Source organism: Crinia signifera, unplaced genomic scaffold (genome assembly GCF_055691185.1).
Source record: "Crinia signifera unplaced genomic scaffold, ASM5569118v1 HAP2_SCAFFOLD_432, whole genome shotgun sequence".
Lineage (NCBI taxonomy): Eukaryota > Metazoa > Chordata > Amphibia > Anura > Myobatrachidae > Crinia > Crinia signifera.
Window position 1 is genome coordinate 53,907 of NW_028142325.1, and position 26,049 is coordinate 79,955.

At 46.2% G+C, this 26,049-nt stretch overlaps 16 non-coding genes and 1 pseudogene across 16 annotated transcripts; all 17 read left to right on the top strand.

Annotated features, from left to right (window-relative positions):
• Nucleotides 1-847: 847 nt before the first annotated feature.
• On the top strand, nucleotides 848-1,038 carry LOC146055291 (U2 spliceosomal RNA). Its single transcript, XR_014468584.1, has one exon. It is a non-coding gene; the product is annotated as a U2 spliceosomal RNA (small nuclear RNA).
• Nucleotides 1,039-2,392: 1,354 nt separating this feature from the next.
• LOC146055292 (U2 spliceosomal RNA) lies at nucleotides 2,393-2,583 on the top strand. Its single transcript, XR_014468585.1, has one exon. It is a non-coding gene; the product is annotated as a U2 spliceosomal RNA (small nuclear RNA).
• Nucleotides 2,584-3,938: 1,355 nt separating this feature from the next.
• On the top strand, nucleotides 3,939-4,129 carry LOC146055293 (U2 spliceosomal RNA). The gene has a single exon (XR_014468586.1). It is a non-coding gene; the product is annotated as a U2 spliceosomal RNA (small nuclear RNA).
• A 1,355-nt stretch (nucleotides 4,130-5,484) lies between these two features.
• On the top strand, nucleotides 5,485-5,675 carry LOC146055294 (U2 spliceosomal RNA). Its single transcript, XR_014468587.1, has one exon. It is a non-coding gene; the product is annotated as a U2 spliceosomal RNA (small nuclear RNA).
• Nucleotides 5,676-7,030: 1,355 nt separating this feature from the next.
• Nucleotides 7,031-7,221, top strand: LOC146055295 (U2 spliceosomal RNA). Its single transcript, XR_014468588.1, has one exon. It is a non-coding gene; the product is annotated as a U2 spliceosomal RNA (small nuclear RNA).
• A 1,355-nt stretch (nucleotides 7,222-8,576) lies between these two features.
• LOC146055296 (U2 spliceosomal RNA) lies at nucleotides 8,577-8,767 on the top strand. The gene has a single exon (XR_014468589.1). It is a non-coding gene; the product is annotated as a U2 spliceosomal RNA (small nuclear RNA).
• Nucleotides 8,768-10,121: 1,354 nt separating this feature from the next.
• On the top strand, nucleotides 10,122-10,312 carry LOC146055297 (U2 spliceosomal RNA). Its single transcript, XR_014468590.1, has one exon. It is a non-coding gene; the product is annotated as a U2 spliceosomal RNA (small nuclear RNA).
• Nucleotides 10,313-11,667: 1,355 nt separating this feature from the next.
• LOC146055262 (U2 spliceosomal RNA) lies at nucleotides 11,668-11,804 on the top strand (annotated as a pseudogene).
• Nucleotides 11,805-12,918: 1,114 nt separating this feature from the next.
• On the top strand, nucleotides 12,919-13,100 carry LOC146055316 (U2 spliceosomal RNA). Its single transcript, XR_014468607.1, has one exon. It is a non-coding gene; the product is annotated as a U2 spliceosomal RNA (small nuclear RNA).
• Nucleotides 13,101-14,455: 1,355 nt separating this feature from the next.
• LOC146055298 (U2 spliceosomal RNA) lies at nucleotides 14,456-14,646 on the top strand. The gene has a single exon (XR_014468591.1). It is a non-coding gene; the product is annotated as a U2 spliceosomal RNA (small nuclear RNA).
• A 1,355-nt stretch (nucleotides 14,647-16,001) lies between these two features.
• On the top strand, nucleotides 16,002-16,192 carry LOC146055301 (U2 spliceosomal RNA). Its single transcript, XR_014468593.1, has one exon. It is a non-coding gene; the product is annotated as a U2 spliceosomal RNA (small nuclear RNA).
• Nucleotides 16,193-17,547: 1,355 nt separating this feature from the next.
• LOC146055302 (U2 spliceosomal RNA) lies at nucleotides 17,548-17,738 on the top strand. The gene has a single exon (XR_014468594.1). It is a non-coding gene; the product is annotated as a U2 spliceosomal RNA (small nuclear RNA).
• Nucleotides 17,739-19,093: 1,355 nt separating this feature from the next.
• LOC146055303 (U2 spliceosomal RNA) lies at nucleotides 19,094-19,284 on the top strand. The gene has a single exon (XR_014468595.1). It is a non-coding gene; the product is annotated as a U2 spliceosomal RNA (small nuclear RNA).
• Nucleotides 19,285-20,639: 1,355 nt separating this feature from the next.
• Nucleotides 20,640-20,830, top strand: LOC146055304 (U2 spliceosomal RNA). Its single transcript, XR_014468596.1, has one exon. It is a non-coding gene; the product is annotated as a U2 spliceosomal RNA (small nuclear RNA).
• A 1,355-nt stretch (nucleotides 20,831-22,185) lies between these two features.
• On the top strand, nucleotides 22,186-22,376 carry LOC146055305 (U2 spliceosomal RNA). Its single transcript, XR_014468597.1, has one exon. It is a non-coding gene; the product is annotated as a U2 spliceosomal RNA (small nuclear RNA).
• A 1,355-nt stretch (nucleotides 22,377-23,731) lies between these two features.
• LOC146055306 (U2 spliceosomal RNA) lies at nucleotides 23,732-23,922 on the top strand. Its single transcript, XR_014468598.1, has one exon. It is a non-coding gene; the product is annotated as a U2 spliceosomal RNA (small nuclear RNA).
• A 1,355-nt stretch (nucleotides 23,923-25,277) lies between these two features.
• On the top strand, nucleotides 25,278-25,468 carry LOC146055307 (U2 spliceosomal RNA). The gene has a single exon (XR_014468599.1). It is a non-coding gene; the product is annotated as a U2 spliceosomal RNA (small nuclear RNA).
• Nucleotides 25,469-26,049: the final 581 nt, after the last annotated feature.

Sequence of the window (26,049 nt, forward strand, 5' to 3'; positions counted from 1 at the left end):
TTTTTTTTCCTCTTTATTCTCTTTTGTTTTGGGAATTTTTTTCCTCTTCCATTTTTTTCCAAGCCCAACAATTGATGATCATTGAGAGGGGGATTTAGAAAAAGTATCACTTACCTTCTTCGGACCATCATTTGGGTGGTAACTGCCAATAAAAGAAAACATTGGCCCACCCAGCTCACCTACACATGACTGTCCTGTCTGCCTGTCTGTTCCAAGTGACTGTCTGGCTGTCAGGTTCCGCCGGATTCCGAGTGAGCAGCTTGTGATGTCATAGAGGGCAGATTGTGATGTCACACAAAGGGTCCTGCCACATGAATGCCTGTCCATCTGACTGTCTACTACTACTGCTGCTGAATGGCTCAAAACAGGAAAGCCGTCATTGCACCTGATTGTGCAAGATTCCTCCTTCTCCTCTGCAGCAGCTAGCTGATTGATTTACTCAGCAGCAGTTCGTCAGGGACACAGGCATGCGGCAGCAAAGAGCGAGGAGACAGCTGGCTGCTGCTGCTTGCCTGTTGGTCGTCTGCCTAGTGGGTGTGTGTCTGTTGACGCGACGTCAACAGACGGGGCGGAGCACATGCAAATTTGGCCTCCTACCCAGCTGAGGCACCCTGCCCGCCCGCCGACGACCTAATCACAAAATCAGTTGGATGGCTACTCGTCCTCCGGTCCCTGTCCAGCACTTCAAGTCCTATTCATACCTGCCGTACAGCCTGGTATCTTTCAGACTGCAACGTCAAAGAAGTGATGTGTGTGTGTTAGATGTGTCCGTGGTGCTGATCTCTTCTCCACCAGTGTTGGTGGCCGAATTCCGGTTTGCGCGCTTTGCTGGGACCCCATTCGGGTTATCGCTTCTCGGCCTTTTGGCTAAGATCAAGTGTAGTATCTGTTCTTATCAGTTTAATATCTGATACGCCCCCTATCTGGGGGCCATATATTAAATGGATTTTTAGAACAGGGAGATGGAAGAAGAGCTTGCTCTGTCCACTCCACGCATTGACCTGGTATTGCAGTACTTCCAGGACCGGTGCACCTTCCTAATCTGTTATCCAAAAAAAGACTATTTCCATTCCTGGCACTTGATTTGGAGTATCAATTGTTTGTGCACCTTTGTATTTAGAAATGCATGCATTTGCTGCTTCAAGGTTTAACCCTTGTGCATAAATACTTTCAAATCCTGCCTCAGTGTATCATTTTGTGACTATTTCTTGACTCCTTGAATTGTACTTTCTGGAATCGAGGCAGTTAATTACTTGACGTGACACTACACTTGATATCAGCATATGCGGCCTAGCCAAAAGACCGGAAGCCTGCCTAAATTAAAGGACTTATCAATCGCTGCGACCTCCCAATAAATATGCAAACGCTATGTGACTTACCTACGATCTTACCACGGAAACATCAACTGGATCAAAGCAATGGAATTTTTGGACCCCCTCCCTCTCGATTTGAAATGGCTTGTTTTTTTTTTTTTTCTTGATCTCTTATATATTTTTTTTCTTTTCTTTTTGCGCTCTCTTTTCTCTCTCTTTTGTTTTGGGAATTTTTTTTCCTCTTTATTCTCTTTTGTTTTGGGAATTTTTTTTCCTCTTCCATTTTTTTCCAAGCCCAACAATTGATGATCATTGAGAGGGGGATTTAGAAAAAGTATCACTTACCTTCTTCGGACCATCATTTGGGTGGTAACTGCCAATAAAAGAAAACATTGGCCCACCCAGCTCACCTACACATGACTGTCCTGTCTGCCTGTCTGTTCCAAGTGACTGTCTGGCTGTCAGGTTCCGCCGGATTCCGAGTGAGCAGCTTGTGATGTCATAGAGGGCAGATTGTGATGTCACACAAAGGGTCCTGCCACATGAATGCCTGTCCATCTGACTGTCTACTACTACTGCTGCTGAATGGGCTCAAAACAGGAAAGCCGTCATTGCACCTGATTGTGCAAGATTCCTCCTTCTCCTCTGCAGCAGCTAGCTGATTGATTTACTCAGCAGCAGTTCGTCAGGGACACAGGCATGCGGCAGCAAAGAGCGAGGAGACAGCTGGCTGCTGCTGCTTGCCTGTTGGTCGTCTGCCTAGTGGGTGTGTGTCTGTTGACGCGACGTCAACAGACGGGGCGGAGCACATGCAAATTTGGCCTCCTACCCAGCTGAGGCACCCTGCCCGCCCGCCGACGACCTAATCACAAAATCAGTTGGATGGCTACTCGTCCTCCGGTCCCTGTCCAGCACTTCAAGTCCTATTCATACCTGCCGTACAGCCTGGTATCTTTCAGACTGCAACGTCAAAGAAGTGATGTGTGTGTGTTAGATGTGTCCGTGGTGCTGATCTCTTCTCCACCAGTGTTGGTGGCCGAATTCCGGTTTGCGCGCTTTGCTGGGACCCCATTCGGGTTATCGCTTCTCGGCCTTTTGGCTAAGATCAAGTGTAGTATCTGTTCTTATCAGTTTAATATCTGATACGCCCCCTATCTGGGGGCCATATATTAAATGGATTTTTAGAACAGGGAGATGGAAGAAGAGCTTGCTCTGTCCACTCCACGCATTGACCTGGTATTGCAGTACTTCCAGGACCGGTGCACCTTCCTAATCTGTTATCCAAAAAAAGACTATTTCCATTCCTGGCACTTGATTTGGAGTATCAATTGTTTGTGCACCTTTGTATTTAGAAATGCATGCATTTGCTGCTTCAAGGTTTAACCCTTGTGCATAAATACTTTCAAATCCTGCCTCAGTGTATCATTTTGTGACTATTTCTTGACTCCTTGAATTGTACTTTCTGGAATCGAGGCAGTTAATTACTTGACGTGACACTACACTTGATATCAGCATATGCGGCCTAGCCAAAAGACCGGAAGCCTGCCTAAATTAAAGGACTTATCAATCGCTGCGACCTCCCAATAAATATGCAAACGCTATGTGACTTACCTACGATCTTACCACGGAAACATCAACTGGATCAAAGCAATGGAATTTTTGGACCCCCTCCCTCTCGATTTGAAATGGCTTGTTTTTTTTTTTTTTTCTTGATCTCTTATATATTTTTTTTCTTTTCTTTTTGCGCTCTCTTTTCTCTCTCTTTTGTTTTGGGAATTTTTTTTCCTCTTTATTCTCTTTTGTTTTGGGAATTTTTTTTCCTCTTCCATTTTTTTCCAAGCCCAACAATTGATGATCATTGAGAGGGGGATTTAGAAAAAGTATCACTTACCTTCTTCGGACCATCATTTGGGTGGTAACTGCCAATAAAAGAAAACATTGGCCCACCCAGCTCACCTACACATGACTGTCCTGTCTGCCTGTCTGTTCCAAGTGACTGTCTGGCTGTCAGGTTCCGCCGGATTCCGAGTGAGCAGCTTGTGATGTCATAGAGGGCAGATTGTGATGTCACACAAAGGGTCCTGCCACATGAATGCCTGTCCATCTGACTGTCTACTACTACTGCTGCTGAATGGGCTCAAAACAGGAAAGCCGTCATTGCACCTGATTGTGCAAGATTCCTCCTTCTCCTCTGCAGCAGCTAGCTGATTGATTTACTCAGCAGCAGTTCGTCAGGGACACAGGCATGCGGCAGCAAAGAGCGAGGAGACAGCTGGCTGCTGCTGCTTGCCTGTTGGTCGTCTGCCTAGTGGGTGTGTGTCTGTTGACGCGACGTCAACAGACGGGGCGGAGCACATGCAAATTTGGCCTCCTACCCAGCTGAGGCACCCTGCCCGCCCGCCGACGACCTAATCACAAAATCAGTTGGATGGCTACTCGTCCTCCGGTCCCTGTCCAGCACTTCAAGTCCTATTCATACCTGCCGTACAGCCTGGTATCTTTCAGACTGCAACGTCAAAGAAGTGATGTGTGTGTGTTAGATGTGTCCGTGGTGCTGATCTCTTCTCCACCAGTGTTGGTGGCCGAATTCCGGTTTGCGCGCTTTGCTGGGACCCCATTCGGGTTATCGCTTCTCGGCCTTTTGGCTAAGATCAAGTGTAGTATCTGTTCTTATCAGTTTAATATCTGATACGCCCCCTATCTGGGGGCCATATATTAAATGGATTTTTAGAACAGGGAGATGGAAGAAGAGCTTGCTCTGTCCACTCCACGCATTGACCTGGTATTGCAGTACTTCCAGGACCGGTGCACCTTCCTAATCTGTTATCCAAAAAAAGACTATTTCCATTCCTGGCACTTGATTTGGAGTATCAATTGTTTGTGCACCTTTGTATTTAGAAATGCATGCATTTGCTGCTTCAAGGTTTAACCCTTGTGCATAAATACTTTCAAATCCTGCCTCAGTGTATCATTTTGTGACTATTTCTTGACTCCTTGAATTGTACTTTCTGGAATCGAGGCAGTTAATTACTTGACGTGACACTACACTTGATATCAGCATATGCGGCCTAGCCAAAAGACCGGAAGCCTGCCTAAATTAAAGGACTTATCAATCGCTGCGACCTCCCAATAAATATGCAAACGCTATGTGACTTACCTACGATCTTACCACGGAAACATCAACTGGATCAAAGCAATGGAATTTTTGGACCCCCTCCCTCTCGATTTGAAATGGCTTGTTTTTTTTTTTTTTTCTTGATCTCTTATATATTTTTTTTCTTTTCTTTTTGCGCTCTCTTTTCTCTCTCTTTTGTTTTGGGAATTTTTTTTCCTCTTTATTCTCTTTTGTTTTGGGAATTTTTTTTCCTCTTCCATTTTTTTCCAAGCCCAACAATTGATGATCATTGAGAGGGGGATTTAGAAAAAGTATCACTTACCTTCTTCGGACCATCATTTGGGTGGTAACTGCCAATAAAAGAAAACATTGGCCCACCCAGCTCACCTACACATGACTGTCCTGTCTGCCTGTCTGTTCCAAGTGACTGTCTGGCTGTCAGGTTCCGCCGGATTCCGAGTGAGCAGCTTGTGATGTCATAGAGGGCAGATTGTGATGTCACACAAAGGGTCCTGCCACATGAATGCCTGTCCATCTGACTGTCTACTACTACTGCTGCTGAATGGGCTCAAAACAGGAAAGCCGTCATTGCACCTGATTGTGCAAGATTCCTCCTTCTCCTCTGCAGCAGCTAGCTGATTGATTTACTCAGCAGCAGTTCGTCAGGGACACAGGCATGCGGCAGCAAAGAGCGAGGAGACAGCTGGCTGCTGCTGCTTGCCTGTTGGTCGTCTGCCTAGTGGGTGTGTGTCTGTTGACGCGACGTCAACAGACGGGGCGGAGCACATGCAAATTTGGCCTCCTACCCAGCTGAGGCACCCTGCCCGCCCGCCGACGACCTAATCACAAAATCAGTTGGATGGCTACTCGTCCTCCGGTCCCTGTCCAGCACTTCAAGTCCTATTCATACCTGCCGTACAGCCTGGTATCTTTCAGACTGCAACGTCAAAGAAGTGATGTGTGTGTGTTAGATGTGTCCGTGGTGCTGATCTCTTCTCCACCAGTGTTGGTGGCCGAATTCCGGTTTGCGCGCTTTGCTGGGACCCCATTCGGGTTATCGCTTCTCGGCCTTTTGGCTAAGATCAAGTGTAGTATCTGTTCTTATCAGTTTAATATCTGATACGCCCCCTATCTGGGGGCCATATATTAAATGGATTTTTAGAACAGGGAGATGGAAGAAGAGCTTGCTCTGTCCACTCCACGCATTGACCTGGTATTGCAGTACTTCCAGGACCGGTGCACCTTCCTAATCTGTTATCCAAAAAAAGACTATTTCCATTCCTGGCACTTAATTTGGAGTATCAATTGTTTGTGCACCTTTGTATTTAGAAATGCATGCATTTGCTGCTTCAAGGTTTAACCCTTGTGCATAAATACTTTCAAATCCTGCCTCAGTGTATCATTTTGTGACTATTTCTTGACTCCTTGAATTGTACTTTCTGGAATCGAGGCAGTTAATTACTTGACGTGACACTACACTTGATATCAGCATATGCGGCCTAGCCAAAAGACCGGAAGCCTGCCTAAATTAAAGGACTTATCAATCGCTGCGACCTCCCAATAAATATGCAAACGCTATGTGACTTACCTACGATCTTACCACGGAAACATCAACTGGATCAAAGCAATGGAATTTTTGGACCCCCTCCCTCTCGATTTGAAATGGCTTGTTTTTTTTTTTTTTTCTTGATCTCTTATATATTTTTTTTCTTTTCTTTTTGCGCTCTCTTTTCTCTCTCTTTTGTTTTGGGAATTTTTTTTCCTCTTTATTCTCTTTTGTTTTGGGAATTTTTTTTCCTCTTCCATTTTTTTCCAAGCCCAACAATTGATGATCATTGAGAGGGGGATTTAGAAAAAGTATCACTTACCTTCTTCGGACCATCATTTGGGTGGTAACTGCCAATAAAAGAAAACATTGGCCCACCCAGCTCACCTACACATGACTGTCCTGTCTGCCTGTCTGTTCCAAGTGACTGTCTGGCTGTCAGGTTCCGCCGGATTCCGAGTGAGCAGCTTGTGATGTCATAGAGGGCAGATTGTGATGTCACACAAAGGGTCCTGCCACATGAATGCCTGTCCATCTGACTGTCTACTACTACTGCTGCTGAATGGGCTCAAAACAGGAAAGCCGTCATTGCACCTGATTGTGCAAGATTCCTCCTTCTCCTCTGCAGCAGCTAGCTGATTGATTTACTCAGCAGCAGTTCGTCAGGGACACAGGCATGCGGCAGCAAAGAGCGAGGAGACAGCTGGCTGCTGCTGCTTGCCTGTTGGTCGTCTGCCTAGTGGGTGTGTGTCTGTTGACGCGACGTCAACAGACGGGGCGGAGCACATGCAAATTTGGCCTCCTACCCAGCTGAGGCACCCTGCCCGCCCGCCGACGACCTAATCACAAAATCAGTTGGATGGCTACTCGTCCTCCGGTCCCTGTCCAGCACTTCAAGTCCTATTCATACCTGCCGTACAGCCTGGTATCTTTCAGACTGCAACGTCAAAGAAGTGATGTGTGTGTGTTAGATGTGTCCGTGGTGCTGATCTCTTCTCCACCAGTGTTGGTGGCCGAATTCCGGTTTGCGCGCTTTGCTGGGACCCCATTCGGGTTATCGCTTCTCGGCCTTTTGGCTAAGATCAAGTGTAGTATCTGTTCTTATCAGTTTAATATCTGATACGCCCCCTATCTGGGGGCCATATATTAAATGGATTTTTAGAACAGGGAGATGGAAGAAGAGCTTGCTCTGTCCACTCCACGCATTGACCTGGTATTGCAGTACTTCCAGGACCGGTGCACCTTCCTAATCTGTTATCCAAAAAAAGACTATTTCCATTCCTGGCACTTGATTTGGAGTATCAATTGTTTGTGCACCTTTGTATTTAGAAATGCATGCATTTGCTGCTTCAAGGTTTAACCCTTGTGCATAAATACTTTCAAATCCTGCCTCAGTGTATCATTTTGTGACTATTTCTTGACTCCTTGAATTGTACTTTCTGGAATCGAGGCAGTTAATTACTTGACGTGACACTACACTTGATATCAGCATATGCGGCCTAGCCAAAAGACCGGAAGCCTGCCTAAATTAAAGGACTTATCAATCGCTGCGACCTCCCAATAAATATGCAAACGCTATGTGACTTACCTACGATCTTACCACGGAAACATCAACTGGATCAAAGCAATGGAATTTTTGGACCCCCTCCCTCTCGATTTGAAATGGCTTGTTTTTTTTTTTTTTTCTTGATCTCTTATATATTTTTTTTCTTTTCTTTTTGCGCTCTCTTTTCTCTCTCTTTTGTTTTGGGAATTTTTTTTCCTCTTTATTCTCTTTTGTTTTGGGAATTTTTTTTCCTCTTCCATTTTTTTCCAAGCCCAACAATTGATGATCATTGAGAGGGGGATTTAGAAAAAGTATCACTTACCTTCTTCGGACCATCATTTGGGTGGTAACTGCCAATAAAAGAAAACATTGGCCCACCCAGCTCACCTACACATGACTGTCCTGTCTGCCTGTCTGTTCCAAGTGACTGTCTGGCTGTCAGGTTCCGCCGGATTCCGAGTGAGCAGCTTGTGATGTCATAGAGGGCAGATTGTGATGTCACACAAAGGGTCCTGCCACATGAATGCCTGTCCATCTGACTGTCTACTACTACTGCTGCTGAATGGGCTCAAAACAGGAAAGCCGTCATTGCACCTGATTGTGCAAGATTCCTCCTTCTCCTCTGCAGCAGCTAGCTGATTGATTTACTCAGCAGCAGTTCGTCAGGGACACAGGCATGCGGCAGCAAAGAGCGAGGAGACAGCTGGCTGCTGCTGCTTGCCTGTTGGTCGTCTGCCTAGTGGGTGTGTGTCTGTTGACGCGACGTCAACAGACGGGGCGGAGCACATGCAAATTTGGCCTCCTACCCAGCTGAGGCACCCTGCCCGCCCGCCGACGACCTAATCACAAAATCAGTTGGATGGCTACTCGTCCTCCGGTCCCTGTCCAGCACTTCAAGTCCTATTCATACCTGCCGTACAGCCTGGTATCTTTCAGACTGCAACGTCAAAGAAGTGATGTGTGTGTGTTAGATGTGTCCGTGGTGCTGATCTCTTCTCCACCAGTGTTGGTGGCCGAATTCCGGTTTGCGCGCTTTGCTGGGACCCCATTCGGGTTATCGCTTCTCGGCCTTTTGGCTAAGATCAAGTGTAGTATCTGTTCTTATCAGTTTAATATCTGATACGCCCCCTATCTGGGGGCCATATATTAAATGGATTTTTAGAACAGGGAGATGGAAGAAGAGCTTGCTCTGTCCACTCCACGCATTGACCTGGTATTGCAGTACTTCCAGGACCGGTGCACCTTCCTAATCTGTTATCCAAAAAAAGACTATTTCCATTCCTGGCACTTGATTTGGAGTATCAATTGTTTGTGCACCTTTGTATTTAGAAATGCATGCATTTGCTGCTTCAAGGTTTAACCCTTGTGCATAAATACTTTCAAATCCTGCCTCAGTGTATCATTTTGTGACTATTTCTTGACTCCTTGAATTGTACTTTCTGGAATCGAGGCAGTTAATTACTTGACGTGACACTACACTTGATATCAGCATATGCGGCCTAGCCAAAAGACCGGAAGCCTGCCTAAATTAAAGGACTTATCAATCGCTGCGACCTCCCAATAAATATGCAAACGCTATGTGACTTACCTACGATCTTACCACGGAAACATCAACTGGATCAAAGCAATGGAATTTTTGGACCCCCTCCCTCTCGATTTGAAATGGCTTGTTTTTTTTTTTTTTCTTGATCTCTTATATATTTTTTTTCTTTTCTTTTTGCGCTCTCTTTTCTCTCTCTTTTGTTTTGGGAATTTTTTTTCCTCTTTATTCTCTTTTGTTTTGGGAATTTTTTTTCCTCTTCCATTTTTTTCCAAGCCCAACAATTGATGATCATTGAGAGGGGGATTTAGAAAAAGTATCACTTACCTTCTTCGGACCATCATTTGGGTGGTAACTGCCAATAAAAGAAAACATTGGCCCACCCAGCTCACCTACACATGACTGTCCTGTCTGCCTGTCTGTTCCAAGTGACTGTCTGGCTGTCAGGTTCCGCCGGATTCCGAGTGAGCAGCTTGTGATGTCATAGAGGGCAGATTGTGATGTCACACAAAGGGTCCTGCCACATGAATGCCTGTCCATCTGACTGTCTACTACTACTGCTGCTGAATGGGCTCAAAACAGGAAAGCCGTCATTGCACCTGATTGTGCAAGATTCCTCCTTCTCCTCTGCAGCAGCTAGCTGATTGATTTACTCAGCAGCAGTTCGTCAGGGACACAGGCATGCGGCAGCAAAGAGCGAGGAGACAGCTGGCTGCTGCTGCTTGCCTGTTGGTCGTCTGCCTAGTGGGTGTGTGTCTGTTGACGCGACGTCAACAGACGGGGCGGAGCACATGCAAATTTGGCCTCCTACCCAGCTGAGGCACCCTGCCCGCCCGCCGACGACCTAATCACAAAATCAGTTGGATGGCTACTCGTCCTCCGGTCCCTGTCCAGCACTTCAAGTCCTATTCATACCTGCCGTACAGCCTGGTATCTTTCAGACTGCAACGTCAAAGAAGTGATGTGTGTGTGTTAGATGTGTCCGTGGTGCTGATCTCTTCTCCACCAGTGTTGGTGGCCGAATTCCGGTTTGCGCGCTTTGCTGGGACCCCATTCGGGTTATCGCTTCTCGGCCTTTTGGCTAAGATCAAGTGTAGTATCTGTTCTTATCAGTTTAATATCTGATACGCCCCCTATCTGGGGGCCATATATTAAATGGATTTTTAGAACAGGGAGATGGAAGAAGAGCTTGCTCTGTCCACTCCACGCATTGACCTGGTATTGCAGTACTTCCAGGACCGGTGCACCTTCCTAATCTGTTATCCAAAAAAAGACTATTTCCATTCCTGGCACTTGATTTGGAGTATCAATTGTTTGTGCACCTTTGTATTTAGAAATGCATGCATTTGCTGCTTCAAGGTTTAACCCTTGTGCATAAATACTTTCAAATCCTGCCTCAGTGTATCATTTTGTGACTATTTCTTGACTCCTTGAATTGTACTTTCTGGAATCGAGGCAGTTAATTACTTGACGTGACACTACACTTGATATCAGCATATGCGGCCTAGCCAAAAGACCGGAAGCCTGCCTAAATTAAAGGACTTATCAATCGCTGCGACCTCCCAATAAATATGCAAACGCTATGTGACTTACCTACGATCTTACCACGGAAACATCAACTGGATCAAAGCAATGGAATTTTTGGACCCCCTCCCTCTCGATTTGAAATGGCTTGTTTTTTTTTTTTTTTCTTGATCTCTTATATATTTTTTTTCTTTTCTTTTTGCGCTCTCTTTTCTCTCTCTTTTGTTTTGGGAATTTTTTTTCCTCTTTATTCTCTTTTGTTTTGGGAATTTTTTTTCCTCTTCCATTTTTTTCCAAGCCCAACAATTGATGATCATTGAGAGGGGGATTTAGAAAAAGTATCACTTACCTTCTTCGGACCATCATTTGGGTGGTAACTGCCAATAAAAGAAAACATTGGCCCACCCAGCTCACCTACACATGACTGTCCTGTCTGCCTGTCTGTTCCAAGTGACTGTCTGGCTGTCAGGTTCCGCCGGATTCCGAGTGAGCAGCTTGTGATGTCATAGAGGGCAGATTGTGATGTCACACAAAGGGTCCTGCCACATGAATGCCTGTCCATCTGACTGTCTACTACTACTGCTGCTGAATGGGCTCAAAACAGGAAAGCCGTCATTGCACCTGATTGTGCAAGATTCCTCCTTCTCCTCTGCAGCAGCTAGCTGATTGATTTACTCAGCAGCAGTTCGTCAGGGACACAGGCATGCGGCAGCAAAGAGCGAGGAGACAGCTGGCTGCTGCTGCTTGCCTGTTGGTCGTCTGCCTAGTGGGTGTGTGTCTGTTGACGCGACGTCAACAGACGGGGCGGAGCACATGCAAATTTGGCCTCCTACCCAGCTGAGGCACCCTGCCCGCCCGCCGACGACCTAATCACAAAATCAGTTGGATGGCTACTCGTCCTCCGGTCCCTGTCCAGCACTTCAAGTCCTATTCATACCTGCCGTACAGCCTGGTATCTTTCAGACTGCAACGTCAAAGAAGTGATGTGTGTGTGTTAGATGTGTCCGTGGTGCTGATCTCTTCTCCACCAGTGTTGGTGGCCGAATTCCGGTTTGCGCGCTTTGCTGGGACCCCATTCGGGTTATCGCTTCTCGGCCTTTTGGCTAAGATCAAGTGTAGTATCTGTTCTTATCAGTTGGGTATGGACTGGCCTCTGGCAGAGAATAGAGAAAGGTGAGACTGAGTAGCTGCTCTGATGGGCGGAGGGTGTGGGACCCCTCTGTTTTTTCCCGGGAGTAGTGAAAAGTCTCACTGAGTATCTTCACCTCTGCCTTTGGTAGGAGGTGTTGTTTCCGTAAATCCACTGGTAAGAGGGGGGGAGAAACACTGGGCCTAGTAGTTTGACTCTCTTGACGGGGTTTGTAGCCCCCGAAGGATGAGTCAGCGAAAGGCTCAGTCTAGTATCCAATCCCAGGGAGCGGAGAAAGGTTGGGACTGAGTAGATGGCTCCTGTTCCAGAGGTTCGTAGCCTCTGATGGGGAGACCGCGAAAGGCCCAGCTTAGTACCTTAACCCTGGGAGCGGAGAAACACTGGGACTGAGTAGATTGCTCTTCCGGAGGGGGTGCAGCCCCTAAGGGAGTCTTTCGAAAGGCCCAGTGGAGTACCCATTCCCATGCCAGGGGCTGGAAAATGCCTGCTGGTGAGACGGAGAAAAACTTGGTCGGACGCTGAAGGGTCGGCTGCCTGGAGTCCGAGGCTGCACTGTGCCCCCGGGGAAACTCGGGGGTGCCTGATCTGCACTGGTGTCCAGCACCATGCACTTTATGGCACACACACTGCGCACTTCCCTCTAGGTTAGGCTACACGTCCTTACCTCGTCCTTTTGGATGGGGTAGGACAATTTTTTACACCCCCACCCCGGCCTTCTGGCTAGGGCCTCTTTTATTTATTTCTTTGATTTGCACTTTTGAGCACTTCACGTTTTTCGTTAGTTTGTCACGTTTTTTCATTTGGGTAGTGCGGCTGTCCCTAACGGGCCTTCCGTTCCCCAAACGTGACTGGGACTCTTCACCTTCTGGGGAGAGTCCCGGTTCCCTCGAGGGCAACCCCGAGCCGCAAGGCGGAGGGAAGCCTAAGTCGGGTCTCTCCAAAGCACGGGCTGCGGAGGACCCACCGTCCGAAACCCTTCCGGGGGTGGAGGAAAAGCGGGTCTCTCTAAGCTTCGGCGAAGAGGACCCACCGATCCCTTTTTTCCCTTCCTTGGCCTTATGGTTGAGGGGGGTTAGGGGAACCATGGGGCCTTTCTCCTTTGGGAGAGGGCCACACGTTCGTACGGCTGCCCCCTGTGCACGCGTTTAGTCACGTCACTGGTGGTGGTGGGAGCACACCTCGGGCTCCCTGAGTTTCTTCAAATTCAAACTCATCTGTTCTTATCAGTTTAATATCTGATACGCCCCCTATCTGGGGGCCATATATTAAATGGATTTTTAGAACAGGGAGATGGAAGAAGAGCTTGCTCTGTCCACTCCACGCATTGACCTGGTATTGCAGTACTTCCAGGACCGGTGCACCTTCCTAATCTGTTATCCAAAAAAAGACTATTTCCATTCCTGGCACTTGATTTGGAGTATCAATTGTTTGTGCACCTTTGTATTTAGAAATGCATGCATTTGCTGCTTCAAGGTTTAACCCTTGTGCATAAATACTTTCAAATCCTGCCTCAGTGTATCATTTTGTGACTATTTCTTGACTCCTTGAATTGTACTTTCTGGAATCGAGGCAGTTAATTACTTGACGTGACACTACACTTGATATCAGCATATGCGGCCTAGCCAAAAGACCGGAAGCCTGCCTAAATTAAAGGACTTATCAATCGCTGCGACCTCCCAATAAATATGCAAACGCTATGTGACTTACCTACGATCTTACCACGGAAACATCAACTGGATCAAAGCAATGGAATTTTTGGACCCCCTCCCTCTCGATTTGAAATGGCTTGTTTTTTTTTTTTTTTCTTGATCTCTTATATATTTTTTTTCTTTTCTTTTTGCGCTCTCTTTTCTCTCTCTTTTGTTTTGGGAATTTTTTTTCCTCTTTATTCTCTTTTGTTTTGGGAATTTTTTTTCCTCTTCCATTTTTTTCCAAGCCCAACAATTGATGATCATTGAGAGGGGGATTTAGAAAAAGTATCACTTACCTTCTTCGGACCATCATTTGGGTGGTAACTGCCAATAAAAGAAAACATTGGCCCACCCAGCTCACCTACACATGACTGTCCTGTCTGCCTGTCTGTTCCAAGTGACTGTCTGGCTGTCAGGTTCCGCCGGATTCCGAGTGAGCAGCTTGTGATGTCATAGAGGGCAGATTGTGATGTCACACAAAGGGTCCTGCCACATGAATGCCTGTCCATCTGACTGTCTACTACTACTGCTGCTGAATGGGCTCAAAACAGGAAAGCCGTCATTGCACCTGATTGTGCAAGATTCCTCCTTCTCCTCTGCAGCAGCTAGCTGATTGATTTACTCAGCAGCAGTTCGTCAGGGACACAGGCATGCGGCAGCAAAGAGCGAGGAGACAGCTGGCTGCTGCTGCTTGCCTGTTGGTCGTCTGCCTAGTGGGTGTGTGTCTGTTGACGCGACGTCAACAGACGGGGCGGAGCACATGCAAATTTGGCCTCCTACCCAGCTGAGGCACCCTGCCCGCCCGCCGACGACCTAATCACAAAATCAGTTGGATGGCTACTCGTCCTCCGGTCCCTGTCCAGCACTTCAAGTCCTATTCATACCTGCCGTACAGCCTGGTATCTTTCAGACTGCAACGTCAAAGAAGTGATGTGTGTGTGTTAGATGTGTCCGTGGTGCTGATCTCTTCTCCACCAGTGTTGGTGGCCGAATTCCGGTTTGCGCGCTTTGCTGGGACCCCATTCGGGTTATCGCTTCTCGGCCTTTTGGCTAAGATCAAGTGTAGTATCTGTTCTTATCAGTTTAATATCTGATACGCCCCCTATCTGGGGGCCATATATTAAATGGATTTTTAGAACAGGGAGATGGAAGAAGAGCTTGCTCTGTCCACTCCACGCATTGACCTGGTATTGCAGTACTTCCAGGACCGGTGCACCTTCCTAATCTGTTATCCAAAAAAAGACTATTTCCATTCCTGGCACTTGATTTGGAGTATCAATTGTTTGTGCACCTTTGTATTTAGAAATGCATGCATTTGCTGCTTCAAGGTTTAACCCTTGTGCATAAATACTTTCAAATCCTGCCTCAGTGTATCATTTTGTGACTATTTCTTGACTCCTTGAATTGTACTTTCTGGAATCGAGGCAGTTAATTACTTGACGTGACACTACACTTGATATCAGCATATGCGGCCTAGCCAAAAGACCGGAAGCCTGCCTAAATTAAAGGACTTATCAATCGCTGCGACCTCCCAATAAATATGCAAACGCTATGTGACTTACCTACGATCTTACCACGGAAACATCAACTGGATCAAAGCAATGGAATTTTTGGACCCCCTCCCTCTCGATTTGAAATGGCTTGTTTTTTTTTTTTTTTCTTGATCTCTTATATATTTTTTTTCTTTTCTTTTTGCGCTCTCTTTTCTCTCTCTTTTGTTTTGGGAATTTTTTTTCCTCTTTATTCTCTTTTGTTTTGGGAATTTTTTTTCCTCTTCCATTTTTTTCCAAGCCCAACAATTGATGATCATTGAGAGGGGGATTTAGAAAAAGTATCACTTACCTTCTTCGGACCATCATTTGGGTGGTAACTGCCAATAAAAGAAAACATTGGCCCACCCAGCTCACCTACACATGACTGTCCTGTCTGCCTGTCTGTTCCAAGTGACTGTCTGGCTGTCAGGTTCCGCCGGATTCCGAGTGAGCAGCTTGTGATGTCATAGAGGGCAGATTGTGATGTCACACAAAGGGTCCTGCCACATGAATGCCTGTCCATCTGACTGTCTACTACTACTGCTGCTGAATGGGCTCAAAACAGGAAAGCCGTCATTGCACCTGATTGTGCAAGATTCCTCCTTCTCCTCTGCAGCAGCTAGCTGATTGATTTACTCAGCAGCAGTTCGTCAGGGACACAGGCATGCGGCAGCAAAGAGCGAGGAGACAGCTGGCTGCTGCTGCTTGCCTGTTGGTCGTCTGCCTAGTGGGTGTGTGTCTGTTGACGCGACGTCAACAGACGGGGCGGAGCACATGCAAATTTGGCCTCCTACCCAGCTGAGGCACCCTGCCCGCCCGCCGACGACCTAATCACAAAATCAGTTGGATGGCTACTCGTCCTCCGGTCCCTGTCCAGCACTTCAAGTCCTATTCATACCTGCCGTACAGCCTGGTATCTTTCAGACTGCAACGTCAAAGAAGTGATGTGTGTGTGTTAGATGTGTCCGTGGTGCTGATCTCTTCTCCACCAGTGTTGGTGGCCGAATTCCGGTTTGCGCGCTTTGCTGGGACCCCATTCGGGTTATCGCTTCTCGGCCTTTTGGCTAAGATCAAGTGTAGTATCTGTTCTTATCAGTTTAATATCTGATACGCCCCCTATCTGGGGGCCATATATTAAATGGATTTTTAGAACAGGGAGATGGAAGAAGAGCTTGCTCTGTCCACTCCACGCATTGACCTGGTATTGCAGTACTTCCAGGACCGGTGCACCTTCCTAATCTGTTATCCAAAAAAAGACTATTTCCATTCCTGGCACTTGATTTGGAGTATCAATTGTTTGTGCACCTTTGTATTTAGAAATGCATGCATTTGCTGCTTCAAGGTTTAACCCTTGTGCATAAATACTTTCAAATCCTGCCTCAGTGTATCATTTTGTGACTATTTCTTGACTCCTTGAATTGTACTTTCTGGAATCGAGGCAGTTAATTACTTGACGTGACACTACACTTGATATCAGCATATGCGGCCTAGCCAAAAGACCGGAAGCCTGCCTAAATTAAAGGACTTATCAATCGCTGCGACCTCCCAATAAATATGCAAACGCTATGTGACTTACCTACGATCTTACCACGGAAACATCAACTGGATCAAAGCAATGGAATTTTTGGACCCCCTCCCTCTCGATTTGAAATGGCTTGTTTTTTTTTTTTTTTCTTGATCTCTTATATATTTTTTTTCTTTTCTTTTTGCGCTCTCTTTTCTCTCTCTTTTGTTTTGGGAATTTTTTTTCCTCTTTATTCTCTTTTGTTTTGGGAATTTTTTTTCCTCTTCCATTTTTTTCCAAGCCCAACAATTGATGATCATTGAGAGGGGGATTTAGAAAAAGTATCACTTACCTTCTTCGGACCATCATTTGGGTGGTAACTGCCAATAAAAGAAAACATTGGCCCACCCAGCTCACCTACACATGACTGTCCTGTCTGCCTGTCTGTTCCAAGTGACTGTCTGGCTGTCAGGTTCCGCCGGATTCCGAGTGAGCAGCTTGTGATGTCATAGAGGGCAGATTGTGATGTCACACAAAGGGTCCTGCCACATGAATGCCTGTCCATCTGACTGTCTACTACTACTGCTGCTGAATGGGCTCAAAACAGGAAAGCCGTCATTGCACCTGATTGTGCAAGATTCCTCCTTCTCCTCTGCAGCAGCTAGCTGATTGATTTACTCAGCAGCAGTTCGTCAGGGACACAGGCATGCGGCAGCAAAGAGCGAGGAGACAGCTGGCTGCTGCTGCTTGCCTGTTGGTCGTCTGCCTAGTGGGTGTGTGTCTGTTGACGCGACGTCAACAGACGGGGCGGAGCACATGCAAATTTGGCCTCCTACCCAGCTGAGGCACCCTGCCCGCCCGCCGACGACCTAATCACAAAATCAGTTGGATGGCTACTCGTCCTCCGGTCCCTGTCCAGCACTTCAAGTCCTATTCATACCTGCCGTACAGCCTGGTATCTTTCAGACTGCAACGTCAAAGAAGTGATGTGTGTGTGTTAGATGTGTCCGTGGTGCTGATCTCTTCTCCACCAGTGTTGGTGGCCGAATTCCGGTTTGCGCGCTTTGCTGGGACCCCATTCGGGTTATCGCTTCTCGGCCTTTTGGCTAAGATCAAGTGTAGTATCTGTTCTTATCAGTTTAATATCTGATACGCCCCCTATCTGGGGGCCATATATTAAATGGATTTTTAGAACAGGGAGATGGAAGAAGAGCTTGCTCTGTCCACTCCACGCATTGACCTGGTATTGCAGTACTTCCAGGACCGGTGCACCTTCCTAATCTGTTATCCAAAAAAAGACTATTTCCATTCCTGGCACTTGATTTGGAGTATCAATTGTTTGTGCACCTTTGTATTTAGAAATGCATGCATTTGCTGCTTCAAGGTTTAACCCTTGTGCATAAATACTTTCAAATCCTGCCTCAGTGTATCATTTTGTGACTATTTCTTGACTCCTTGAATTGTACTTTCTGGAATCGAGGCAGTTAATTACTTGACGTGACACTACACTTGATATCAGCATATGCGGCCTAGCCAAAAGACCGGAAGCCTGCCTAAATTAAAGGACTTATCAATCGCTGCGACCTCCCAATAAATATGCAAACGCTATGTGACTTACCTACGATCTTACCACGGAAACATCAACTGGATCAAAGCAATGGAATTTTTGGACCCCCTCCCTCTCGATTTGAAATGGCTTGTTTTTTTTTTTTTTTCTTGATCTCTTATATATTTTTTTTCTTTTCTTTTTGCGCTCTCTTTTCTCTCTCTTTTGTTTTGGGAATTTTTTTTCCTCTTTATTCTCTTTTGTTTTGGGAATTTTTTTTCCTCTTCCATTTTTTTCCAAGCCCAACAATTGATGATCATTGAGAGGGGGATTTAGAAAAAGTATCACTTACCTTCTTCGGACCATCATTTGGGTGGTAACTGCCAATAAAAGAAAACATTGGCCCACCCAGCTCACCTACACATGACTGTCCTGTCTGCCTGTCTGTTCCAAGTGACTGTCTGGCTGTCAGGTTCCGCCGGATTCCGAGTGAGCAGCTTGTGATGTCATAGAGGGCAGATTGTGATGTCACACAAAGGGTCCTGCCACATGAATGCCTGTCCATCTGACTGTCTACTACTACTGCTGCTGAATGGGCTCAAAACAGGAAAGCCGTCATTGCACCTGATTGTGCAAGATTCCTCCTTCTCCTCTGCAGCAGCTAGCTGATTGATTTACTCAGCAGCAGTTCGTCAGGGACACAGGCATGCGGCAGCAAAGAGCGAGGAGACAGCTGGCTGCTGCTGCTTGCCTGTTGGTCGTCTGCCTAGTGGGTGTGTGTCTGTTGACGCGACGTCAACAGACGGGGCGGAGCACATGCAAATTTGGCCTCCTACCCAGCTGAGGCACCCTGCCCGCCCGCCGACGACCTAATCACAAAATCAGTTGGATGGCTACTCGTCCTCCGGTCCCTGTCCAGCACTTCAAGTCCTATTCATACCTGCCGTACAGCCTGGTATCTTTCAGACTGCAACGTCAAAGAAGTGATGTGTGTGTGTTAGATGTGTCCGTGGTGCTGATCTCTTCTCCACCAGTGTTGGTGGCCGAATTCCGGTTTGCGCGCTTTGCTGGGACCCCATTCGGGTTATCGCTTCTCGGCCTTTTGGCTAAGATCAAGTGTAGTATCTGTTCTTATCAGTTTAATATCTGATACGCCCCCTATCTGGGGGCCATATATTAAATGGATTTTTAGAACAGGGAGATGGAAGAAGAGCTTGCTCTGTCCACTCCACGCATTGACCTGGTATTGCAGTACTTCCAGGACCGGTGCACCTTCCTAATCTGTTATCCAAAAAAAGACTATTTCCATTCCTGGCACTTGATTTGGAGTATCAATTGTTTGTGCACCTTTGTATTTAGAAATGCATGCATTTGCTGCTTCAAGGTTTAACCCTTGTGCATAAATACTTTCAAATCCTGCCTCAGTGTATCATTTTGTGACTATTTCTTGACTCCTTGAATTGTACTTTCTGGAATCGAGGCAGTTAATTACTTGACGTGACACTACACTTGATATCAGCATATGCGGCCTAGCCAAAAGACCGGAAGCCTGCCTAAATTAAAGGACTTATCAATCGCTGCGACCTCCCAATAAATATGCAAACGCTATGTGACTTACCTACGATCTTACCACGGAAACATCAACTGGATCAAAGCAATGGAATTTTTGGACCCCCTCCCTCTCGATTTGAAATGGCTTGTTTTTTTTTTTTTTTCTTGATCTCTTATATATTTTTTTTCTTTTCTTTTTGCGCTCTCTTTTCTCTCTCTTTTGTTTTGGGAATTTTTTTTCCTCTTTATTCTCTTTTGTTTTGGGAATTTTTTTTCCTCTTCCATTTTTTTCCAAGCCCAACAATTGATGATCATTGAGAGGGGGATTTAGAAAAAGTATCACTTACCTTCTTCGGACCATCATTTGGGTGGTAACTGCCAATAAAAGAAAACATTGGCCCACCCAGCTCACCTACACATGACTGTCCTGTCTGCCTGTCTGTTCCAAGTGACTGTCTGGCTGTCAGGTTCCGCCGGATTCCGAGTGAGCAGCTTGTGATGTCATAGAGGGCAGATTGTGATGTCACACAAAGGGTCCTGCCACATGAATGCCTGTCCATCTGACTGTCTACTACTACTGCTGCTGAATGGGCTCAAAACAGGAAAGCCGTCATTGCACCTGATTGTGCAAGATTCCTCCTTCTCCTCTGCAGCAGCTAGCTGATTGATTTACTCAGCAGCAGTTCGTCAGGGACACAGGCATGCGGCAGCAAAGAGCGAGGAGACAGCTGGCTGCTGCTGCTTGCCTGTTGGTCGTCTGCCTAGTGGGTGTGTGTCTGTTGACGCGACGTCAACAGACGGGGCGGAGCACATGCAAATTTGGCCTCCTACCCAGCTGAGGCACCCTGCCCGCCCGCCGACGACCTAATCACAAAATCAGTTGGATGGCTACTCGTCCTCCGGTCCCTGTCCAGCACTTCAAGTCCTATTCATACCTGCCGTACAGCCTGGTATCTTTCAGACTGCAACGTCAAAGAAGTGATGTGTGTGTGTTAGATGTGTCCGTGGTGCTGATCTCTTCTCCACCAGTGTTGGTGGCCGAATTCCGGTTTGCGCGCTTTGCTGGGACCCCATTCGGGTTATCGCTTCTCGGCCTTTTGGCTAAGATCAAGTGTAGTATCTGTTCTTATCAGTTTAATATCTGATACGCCCCCTATCTGGGGGCCATATATTAAATGGATTTTTAGAACAGGGAGATGGAAGAAGAGCTTGCTCTGTCCACTCCACGCATTGACCTGGTATTGCAGTACTTCCAGGACCGGTGCACCTTCCTAATCTGTTATCCAAAAAAAGACTATTTCCATTCCTGGCACTTGATTTGGAGTATCAATTGTTTGTGCACCTTTGTATTTAGAAATGCATGCATTTGCTGCTTCAAGGTTTAACCCTTGTGCATAAATACTTTCAAATCCTGCCTCAGTGTATCATTTTGTGACTATTTCTTGACTCCTTGAATTGTACTTTCTGGAATCGAGGCAGTTAATTACTTGACGTGACACTACACTTGATATCAGCATATGCGGCCTAGCCAAAAGACCGGAAGCCTGCCTAAATTAAAGGACTTATCAATCGCTGCGACCTCCCAATAAATATGCAAACGCTATGTGACTTACCTACGATCTTACCACGGAAACATCAACTGGATCAAAGCAATGGAATTTTTGGACCCCCTCCCTCTCGATTTGAAATGGCTTGTTTTTTTTTTTTTTTCTTGATCTCTTATATATTTTTTTTCTTTTCTTTTTGCGCTCTCTTTTCTCTCTCTTTTGTTTTGGGAATTTTTTTTCCTCTTTATTCTCTTTTGTTTTGGGAATTTTTTTTCCTCTTCCATTTTTTTCCAAGCCCAACAATTGATGATCATTGAGAGGGGGATTTAGAAAAAGTATCACTTACCTTCTTCGGACCATCATTTGGGTGGTAACTGCCAATAAAAGAAAACATTGGCCCACCCAGCTCACCTACACATGACTGTCCTGTCTGCCTGTCTGTTCCAAGTGACTGTCTGGCTGTCAGGTTCCGCCGGATTCCGAGTGAGCAGCTTGTGATGTCATAGAGGGCAGATTGTGATGTCACACAAAGGGTCCTGCCACATGAATGCCTGTCCATCTGACTGTCTACTACTACTGCTGCTGAATGGGCTCAAAACAGGAAAGCCGTCATTGCACCTGATTGTGCAAGATTCCTCCTTCTCCTCTGCAGCAGCTAGCTGATTGATTTACTCAGCAGCAGTTCGTCAGGGACACAGGCATGCGGCAGCAAAGAGCGAGGAGACAGCTGGCTGCTGCTGCTTGCCTGTTGGTCGTCTGCCTAGTGGGTGTGTGTCTGTTGACGCGACGTCAACAGACGGGGCGGAGCACATGCAAATTTGGCCTCCTACCCAGCTGAGGCACCCTGCCCGCCCGCCGACGACCTAATCACAAAATCAGTTGGATGGCTACTCGTCCTCCGGTCCCTGTCCAGCACTTCAAGTCCTATTCATACCTGCCGTACAGCCTGGTATCTTTCAGACTGCAACGTCAAAGAAGTGATGTGTGTGTGTTAGATGTGTCCGTGGTGCTGATCTCTTCTCCACCAGTGTTGGTGGCCGAATTCCGGTTTGCGCGCTTTGCTGGGACCCCATTCGGGTTATCGCTTCTCGGCCTTTTGGCTAAGATCAAGTGTAGTATCTGTTCTTATCAGTTTAATATCTGATACGCCCCCTATCTGGGGGCCATATATTAAATGGATTTTTAGAACAGGGAGATGGAAGAAGAGCTTGCTCTGTCCACTCCACGCATTGACCTGGTATTGCAGTACTTCCAGGACCGGTGCACCTTCCTAATCTGTTATCCAAAAAAAGACTATTTCCATTCCTGGCACTTGATTTGGAGTATCAATTGTTTGTGCACCTTTGTATTTAGAAATGCATGCATTTGCTGCTTCAAGGTTTAACCCTTGTGCATAAATACTTTCAAATCCTGCCTCAGTGTATCATTTTGTGACTATTTCTTGACTCCTTGAATTGTACTTTCTGGAATCGAGGCAGTTAATTACTTGACGTGACACTACACTTGATATCAGCATATGCGGCCTAGCCAAAAGACCGGAAGCCTGCCTAAATTAAAGGACTTATCAATCGCTGCGACCTCCCAATAAATATGCAAACGCTATGTGACTTACCTACGATCTTACCACGGAAACATCAACTGGATCAAAGCAATGGAATTTTTGGACCCCCTCCCTCTCGATTTGAAATGGCTTGTTTTTTTTTTTTTTTCTTGATCTCTTATATATTTTTTTTCTTTTCTTTTTGCGCTCTCTTTTCTCTCTCTTTTGTTTTGGGAATTTTTTTTCCTCTTTATTCTCTTTTGTTTTGGGAATTTTTTTTCCTCTTCCATTTTTTTCCAAGCCCAACAATTGATGATCATTGAGAGGGGGATTTAGAAAAAGTATCACTTACCTTCTTCGGACCATCATTTGGGTGGTAACTGCCAATAAAAGAAAACATTGGCCCACCCAGCTCACCTACACATGACTGTCCTGTCTGCCTGTCTGTTCCAAGTGACTGTCTGGCTGTCAGGTTCCGCCGGATTCCGAGTGAGCAGCTTGTGATGTCATAGAGGGCAGATTGTGATGTCACACAAAGGGTCCTGCCACATGAATGCCTGTCCATCTGACTGTCTACTACTACTGCTGCTGAATGGGCTCAAAACAGGAAAGCCGTCATTGCACCTGATTGTGCAAGATTCCTCCTTCTCCTCTGCAGCAGCTAGCTGATTGATTTACTCAGCAGCAGTTCGTCAGGGACACAGGCATGCGGCAGCAAAGAGCGAGGAGACAGCTGGCTGCTGCTGCTTGCCTGTTGGTCGTCTGCCTAGTGGGTGTGTGTCTGTTGACGCGACGTCAACAGACGGGGCGGAGCACATGCAAATTTGGCCTCCTACCCAGCTGAGGCACCCTGCCCGCCCGCCGACGACCTAATCACAAAATCAGTTGGATGGCTACTCGTCCTCCGGTCCCTGTCCAGCACTTCAAGTCCTATTCATACCTGCCGTACAGCCTGGTATCTTTCAGACTGCAACGTCAAAGAAGTGATGTGTGTGTGTTAGATGTGTCCGTGGTGCTGATCTCTTCTCCACCAGTGTTGGTGGCCGAATTCCGGTTTGCGCGCTTTGCTGGGACCCCATTCGGGTTATCGCTTCTCGGCCTTTTGGCTAAGATCAAGTGTAGTATCTGTTCTTATCAGTTTAATATCTGATACGCCCCCTATCTGGGGGCCATATATTAAATGGATTTTTAGAACAGGGAGATGGAAGAAGAGCTTGCTCTGTCCACTCCACGCATTGACCTGGTATTGCAGTACTTCCAGGACCGGTGCACCTTCCTAATCTGTTATCCAAAAAAAGACTATTTCCATTCCTGGCACTTGATTTGGAGTATCAATTGTTTGTGCACCTTTGTATTTAGAAATGCATGCATTTGCTGCTTCAAGGTTTAACCCTTGTGCATAAATACTTTCAAATCCTGCCTCAGTGTATCATTTTGTGACTATTTCTTGACTCCTTGAATTGTACTTTCTGGAATCGAGGCAGTTAATTACTTGACGTGACACTACACTTGATATCAGCATATGCGGCCTAGCCAAAAGACCGGAAGCCTGCCTAAATTAAAGGACTTATCAATCGCTGCGACCTCCCAATAAATATGCAAACGCTATGTGACTTACCTACGATCTTACCACGGAAACATCAACTGGATCAAAGCAATGGAATTTTTGGACCCCCTCCCTCTCGATTTGAAATGGCTTGTTTTTTTTTTTTTTTCTTGATCTCTTATATATTTTTTTTCTTTTCTTTTTGCGCTCTCTTTTCTCTCTCTTTTGTTTTGGGAATTTTTTTTCCTCTTTATTCTCTTTTGTTTTGGGAATTTTTTTTCCTCTTCCATTTTTTTCCAAGCCCAACAATTGATGATCATTGAGAGGGGGATTTAGAAAAAGTATCACTTACCTTCTTCGGACCATCATTTGGGTGGTAACTGCCAATAAAAGAAAACATTGGCCCACCCAGCTCACCTACACATGACTGTCCTGTCTGCCTGTCTGTTCCAAGTGACTGTCTGGCTGTCAGGTTCCGCCGGATTCCGAGTGAGCAGCTTGTGATGTCATAGAGGGCAGATTGTGATGTCACACAAAGGGTCCTGCCACATGAATGCCTGTCCATCTGACTGTCTACTACTACTGCTGCTGAATGGGCTCAAAACAGGAAAGCCGTCATTGCACCTGATTGTGCAAGATTCCTCCTTCTCCTCTGCAGCAGCTAGCTGATTGATTTACTCAGCAGCAGTTCGTCAGGGACACAGGCATGCGGCAGCAAAGAGCGAGGAGACAGCTGGCTGCTGCTGCTTGCCTGTTGGTCGTCTGCCTAGTGGGTGTGTGTCTGTTGACGCGACGTCAACAGACGGGGCGGAGCACATGCAAATTTGGCCTCCTACCCAGCTGAGGCACCCTGCCCGCCCGCCGACGACCTAATCACAAAATCAGTTGGATGGCTACTCGTCCTCCGGTCCCTGTCCAGCACTTCAAGTCCTATTCATACCTGCCGTACAGCCTGGTATCTTTCAGACTGCAACGTCAAAGAAGTGATGTGTGTGTGTTAGATGTGTCCGTGGTGCTGATCTCTTCTCCACCAGTGTTGGTGGCCGAATTCCGGTTTGCGCGCTTTGCTGGGACCCCATTCGGGTTATCGCTTCTCGGCCTTTTGGCTAAGATCAAGTGTAGTATCTGTTCTTATCAGTTTAATATCTGATACGCCCCCTATCTGGGGGCCATATATTAAATGGATTTTTAGAACAGGGAGATGGAAGAAGAGCTTGCTCTGTCCACTCCACGCATTGACCTGGTATTGCAGTACTTCCAGGACCGGTGCACCTTCCTAATCTGTTATCCAAAAAAAGACTATTTCCATTCCTGGCACTTGATTTGGAGTATCAATTGTTTGTGCACCTTTGTATTTAGAAATGCATGCATTTGCTGCTTCAAGGTTTAACCCTTGTGCATAAATACTTTCAAATCCTGCCTCAGTGTATCATTTTGTGACTATTTCTTGACTCCTTGAATTGTACTTTCTGGAATCGAGGCAGTTAATTACTTGACGTGACACTACACTTGATATCAGCATATGCGGCCTAGCCAAAAGACCGGAAGCCTGCCTAAATTAAAGGACTTATCAATCGCTGCGACCTCCCAATAAATATGCAAACGCTATGTGACTTACCTACGATCTTACCACGGAAACATCAACTGGATCAAAGCAATGGAATTTTTGGACCCCCTCCCTCTCGATTTGAAATGGCTTGTTTTTTTTTTTTTTTCTTGATCTCTTATATATTTTTTTTCTTTTCTTTTTGCGCTCTCTTTTCTCTCTCTTTTGTTTTGGGAATTTTTTTTCCTCTTTATTCTCTTTTGTTTTGGGAATTTTTTTTCCTCTTCCATTTTTTTCCAAGCCCAACAATTG